Source organism: Ailuropoda melanoleuca, chromosome 1 (assembly GCF_002007445.2).
Source record: "Ailuropoda melanoleuca isolate Jingjing chromosome 1, ASM200744v2, whole genome shotgun sequence".
Taxonomy (NCBI): Eukaryota; Metazoa; Chordata; class Mammalia; order Carnivora; family Ursidae; genus Ailuropoda; species Ailuropoda melanoleuca.
The window spans coordinates 183489355-183495878 of record NC_048218.1 but is presented as its reverse complement, the minus strand read 5'-3'; positions in this window follow the sequence as shown (position 1 = coordinate 183495878).

Genomic DNA, 6524 nt, shown 5'->3' with positions numbered 1-6524 from the left:
GGTGGGGGGGGGGCGGGGCTACGGCCTGCGGCGCGGGCGCCCCGGGGCCGCGGCTGCGCAGGGTCAGCTCCCCCGCTGAGACACGGTGGGCTTCCCCAGCCTGGGAAGCGCGCCTCTGACTGCCCGGGAAATGTGCCTCCCTTCCCCGGTGCTGCAGAATTTTAAATACACATTTGATGTTTGACGCCCCGTGTCATCTCTTTTCCTTAAACCTGCATTGCAAAAACAAATAGCCCTTCCTCAAATGATGACAAAGGTCGAGGATGAGACGAAAGTGAACTCCGTGCATGAATTGGATCTTTACTCTCACCCTTATGGGGGATAAAAGGGTCCCAAGTATTGTCTGGTCCGCAGAACTTGAAAGCTTGAGTGTGTACCAGGATAACTGGAAGTTGTCTTTCTGCTTTGGTATCTAACTCCTATCGCTTAACTGCTCTTTTCCTGGGCTAATGACCATGTCTTTCAAAGGCTAATCGCCTGATACTTTGCTCCCATAGTAAGTGGGCAGTAGCAGATAATTTTGCTCTGCAGAAAGGGATACTCGGCAGGCTTTGTCCACAATTAACTCAACCTAACGCTATACACACCGCCACAAGCACGCTCCTAGTAGGGCAATTCTGCAAATTGCATCTACTTTTGCTGAGTCAGCTGAGGGAAAGCCAAGGAGAAACGCAATCTGTCCAGTGCCTGTTGCTCACCTCTTCCGGCGCTTGCTTTGCGAACTCTGGATACCCAGGACTGGCTTATGAGCATAGCAGACATTCTTCAAAAGCTCTGAACCTAAGTAGGGTTTGTAACCTGTTTCTAACGTAAACTCTTTCTTGTGGGCTGAGGTTCTTCTGTGAGCCCACACCCCTGAAATGATCCCTTCCTTCTGTTGTGCTCCAGTCACTTATATTTTGTGAGACGGAGCGCCCCCTGGGGGTACCCTGCTGTTACAGATCCAGAGAAATGGGCATCTAGGTTCCTTACTTGAAAGAAACTACTTCAACACCTTTATAAACCAGATTAATTAAAGGCTTACCGAATAAGTAGTCACTCTGAAGTTAGACTTATCCCAATTCTTGCATATATCCCCTCTGTGTGTTTAATATTATTTGATTTACAGGTTTAGAGTCCTCAACCCCATGACAAATGAGGAAGTATAAAAAAAAAATGAAGCGACACTTGACTTAGAAGCCAAGAGAGTTTTAAGGGAAATGGCTGAACAATAATGTTGGAAGGTATAGTTTTAGTGGATGCAATGTGATTTGAGAGGTACTAAGAATTATGAGATCTTTAAATTGCAAGTGTTCCTATGTTGATGAGATTGAGTGAGATAAAGTTCTTTACTAGGAGAAAAGGAATGGACATGCCTTTCTATTAAGGCAAAAAGTGTGAAAAACAGAGTTTGAGGAATCTGAAGGGTCATTTTTATGCATCATTAAATTTTTGAGTACAAGATACAAAAGAAAGCATAAATCAAGAAGCTAAAATCATAATGCCTTTGGGCTGGGAAAAGCAAAAGACAACAGCATAGATAATTTTATAGCTAGACTTCAAATAACAGGAATCAGAAAGAGTGAAAAGTTAATGTTCTAGAAATGATACTGGTGGCTTGAAAAACCCAATTCCCCAAACCAAGTCTGAGGGTGTGGCAGAGGATGGAAAGGAAGGAAGGAAGGAAGGAAGGAAGGAAGGAAGGAAGGAAGGAAAAAAAGAAAGAGAAGGAAAGAAAGAAAGAAGAGAGGGAGGGAGGAAGGAAGGAGGAAGGAAGGATATCTGTAGAAGTGAGAAGAGGGAGAGTGGAAAGGTGGAAGGAAAAGGTGGAAAAGAAGATGCAGCAGGAATTAACACCAAATAGCCCAACGGGGTCACAGACAACATCAGATATTAGAGTTAACCCAGTCTGGGTAGTAGCATGGTGCTGCGTCTTAAGTGTCTTTAAACAAGTGATTTGTGAAATGAGGATACTTACACCTTCTTTGAAGCGCTGTTGGCATGACAGATGATATAAAGTACGGAGAGCAACTAAGCATTCCGTGTACATGTGTTGGAAGAATGCATGCTGAATGCATGTCTGTTATGTATTGGATGCTGAGGCCAAGCTCAGTCTGGAGTAGCGTCAGACACACAAACAGATTATTATCAAATAATGGATCTCTTGGAACCCAGAAGCCCCAAAAGCAAACACAAGCACTTACTATGTTCTCTTTCCTCTATTCTGTGAGATGGAGTTTGGTGGCAGATGCTGGTTTGGGAGAATGAGAGGAAGAGTGGGATGAGCGTCAGCAGTGGGTGGAGACAACAAATAGTGGGTATTCATGGCCCAGTTGTGATGGAAGGCTAAGTAGGAGCATGTGTTAGAGTCCGAAGGCGTCAGAACTGGGAACAATGCAGACAGAGTAAGCTGCTTCAGTGAGGGGAGTGGGAGGGTGACATGCTGTAGGACTACGCACCTATGGGTCCTGGCAGTGTTTCAGACCGAGTGCTTTTGTGTGTGTAATTTCATAAAGTACCCTTCTGTCCAGTCATGTCAGTATTCTAGGGCCTGCATTTAAGCAGCATCAACCTAGGACAATAGAGTGACAGGCCTTTTAGAATTCTATCATTTCAAGGGTGGACAAAACAGAACAATCTTCCTCCTCAAACCTCTCCAACACAAAATATACTCTTACATCACATGTATGTTACATTTTGGGTTTTGGGATGGAGTGCAGAGTAAAGGGAGAGGGTGAATTTAGTAATTGTTAAGGAAGGTATTTTTAAAATGTATTTTAGTATTTAAACTAGACTCTAGTTTCTACATGAATCAGCAGTCCAGATAAACCAAATCCTCTAAACTAGATGCTTTTCATTTTAAATTATCGAATAGACCAGCATTTCTGAGCATGCAAATCACCGGGAGATTCCATAGGACAACACCCGGTGCTGCCTTTTTTAAAGGGGACATATGTCTCCAGCTCTCCATAGTTCTCAACTGGTTGCTTTACTTATTTTTCACAACTTTCTTTCTGTATAAGCACTTTGGATTTGCATGCACTAGAACCAAGATGACTTTTATCATATTCTTTACTGTATTTTAGTGACTAGTGTACTTGTATATTTTTACAGTATGAACGGCTTTGTAACAAACTATTTCACTCATCACCATATCCTTACAGCATCTAGTAGTGTCTCCCAGCAAGTGATTTAAAAATTCCTATTTGTGGAGGTTTATACATAATAGATTTAAATATTTTCCATACTATTTCCATTTTTCCCACAGGAAATATTTCACATCTTAGTAACATGCAACCCAGCAGGGGCAATTTTGTCCCCCAGGAGACATGCAGCAATGTCTAAAGACATACTTAGTTGTCACAACTTGTGGGCCCAGGGGGATGCTACTGATATCTCGTATGTAGATGCCAGTGTTGCTGCTATACATCCCACGGGGCACAGGGCAGCCTTCCACAGCAAAGCATTATCTGGTACAAAATGTCAATAGCACTGACGTTGGAAAACTGAAATTTAATCAAAGAATAGTTACTGCATAATTTTTATATGTGGCTGCCTGATTGTCTGTTACGTAAGTTAGAATAGTGTGTACCTGTGCAGCTTGTGGCAATGACATTGGGATTTTAACCACTTCCTGAATGTGTAATTATACCACTCCTTCAGATAAATGCAACTTTGCCCATATAATTTCCTTTAAGCCTCTCAGATTTGCTTTTAAGATTTGCATCCTCTAAAAGACTAAATATTCATATATGGAGACATATGTATACACACATATATATACCCATATTAATGCACACATTCTACAGGAAGGAAGGAAGGAAGACAGGAAGGGAGGGAAGAGAAAAAGAAAGGAAGAAAGAGAGGGAAGGAAGGAGGGAGAGGGAGGGAGGGAGGGAAGAAGAGAAGAGAAAAGAAAGAAAAGAGAAAAGGATCACTTCAATCAGTGAGTACACAGGTGGACTGGCAAACATTTAATCCGATGAATTACACTATTTGTTTTACTTGTTTTAGAGCACAAATTTACACTTTGGCATGGAGCCAGAATTCCTGTTTTTATCTATCATTCTATATAACATGAACAAATTTAGCTTTCATTAGTTATAACATAGTATCAAATTATGTCCTTTTATTAAATTAGAAATCTCATATCTTCTCTGTAAACCTGCAATATAATATTCCACAGAAACTATAATACATTCAAAAAGTCTCAAGATAGTCACATAATTTAGTTTGTTTCATTCTTTTTGTAAATATAATTACAATTCAGTCATCCATTCTTATTTTCAGAAAGTGAAGGGATTTTGAAATTTTTACAGCATCAAATCTACTACCTAAAAGACTGATGCTGTTTGATAGGGGATGGAGAAGGGAGGCTTTATCTTATCACTCTAATGAAGGCTGGTAATCATTTAGCTAATCCGGGTGAATAAGAAAGACACATTCTTTGATAGAGTATAGCTCTTTGGTCACATATATACCACTTAAATTCAAAAGATTACTCCTATATCTTAACCATATGCTCTCTAATATGTAAGCTTATTTTTTTGTTTTCAACAGATAATTGGACTCTTTTTGAAATATTTATAAATGACAAGCACTGGTAAAGTGAAAACATCTTTTGGCACATTTGCAAAACCCATTCAAGAAAATAGTCATTTGTCATATTAAAGATAAATACGTAAGTGCTTCAAGGATATAAACATTAATTTTTAAAAGTTCTAATGAGAAATACTAGGGAGAGGTCATACTAAAACTTTCTGCTAGCTAGTTTTAATACTAGTTATATTAGTAAAATTAGTAACATATTAGCAAAATTCTTAACAACTAACTCATATTTATATTCAGGGTTATTCAGAAATACTTCTGGCTGGCGTCCTGTATTATATTTAACCTAGGCAGCTTTTTAAAGTAACTTAGACCTATTACAATTGTTCGTATTTTAATGTATTAGCATGGCGGGTCCCTCTGCTGGATTAGACTCTACAATGCAAAAAAAATTCAAATATGACCACTGTTTTTCCTTACGACTGAGGTTAAACTTGTGAATGTTTTAAACTAGTTCACCATTAAAGACTAAGTTATAGGACTTTCCTAAGAAAAACTATTCTTATTCATTAACATAGGTAAGCAGAAATGGGGAATGGGGATAAGCAACGCATACACAAGCATATACATTCCCTACCCTCATTTCCCACATTGGCTCCTGAGTTTTTAATAAGCAGGCGAGAAATGAATGATTACAATATTCTTTTATGGTCTCTCCTGCCAGTAGCAAAGAAAGTGAAAGGTGGCTCTGGATTAACCAAAAACTGGATTATATGACCCCAAGGAATTTATTAAGAAATTGTTAATTTTTTTTCAAATAAACATTTTAATAATGCTAATAATTTATTAGTTAAATACTGACTTATAAAGTATATATACTTGCTACTTTAAAATGGAAATGGCCAGAAAGGGGTATACCTCCTCTTTATGTCAAACTTCAATCAAAAAACAAAACAAAACAATTCTGAAGTCAGTTCATGTTTATATCACTTTAAACTTTATTTCTCTGTAGCAGAATCAAATCATGAATATTACGATCCTGGGTCAGAAATTACAGTCTGGGTAATGTAGATTTTATCATCTAAATAAGGAAAACAAAAAATTCTTCACTAGCGATTCTAATTTGTAGTTTTGAAAACTAGGAGAAAAGATTCACCTTAAATTGAGAATTTCTTTTTAGCAATTTCCAAGTGATAGACTAGTTGTGTCATCCCTACATTAAAATAAGAAAAGTGCTATAGTTTCATTAAACTGTAAAAATAATCAGACTGTATTTAGCCAACACTATGTAAATGCCACCAGTATTCTCGACAAGTAATTCTATGGCACAGTATAAAATGCTCGTGTTTCGACTCTTGCTCAGTTTTCTGGCTTTATTCGCTGAGCTTCTGTCTCCCTACTGGACGTCTGCTCATTCCAGAGTATTTGTAGGTTACCAGAGTGTACGTGGCTCTTGAACAGTCTCTTGCCTTGAAAAACCTTCCCTGCTTTGTGTGTCTTTAGGAATCAGTTCGAAGGAAACCTCTTCTGTGAAGTCTCCCAGTGTCCTCACAGTGCTTTCTGTATCTGCCTATCACAGCACCCACCTAAGTACCGCAATTACTTAACACACTTGTCCTTCCCACACCCACATCCAAATTTACCTTCCTCTGCGTGTTCTCAACATCCGGGTGCTCAATGTTCGTAAAATTATAAAAATAAATGCTTCTGATGGTATTCGTTTTCTCTTAAAACCCATCCGTTAAAGATTTCTTTTAAAAATGTGAGTTGAAGGAAAACACTGCAATGTCTACACAGAATATTTCATCTCTCACAACCCAAGTGTATCAGACATTTGTTTTTCTAAGATTAATATAATTAATTAGATCAACAAGCCCATTTCTGAGATCGAAGGACAAAGAGCACTAACACTGCACAAACCAAATACAGTTAAAATCTGAAGTATGTGGAAACTGCTTTAAAGGAGAAAAGAGCAAAAACACGAACTGCCCTTAAAA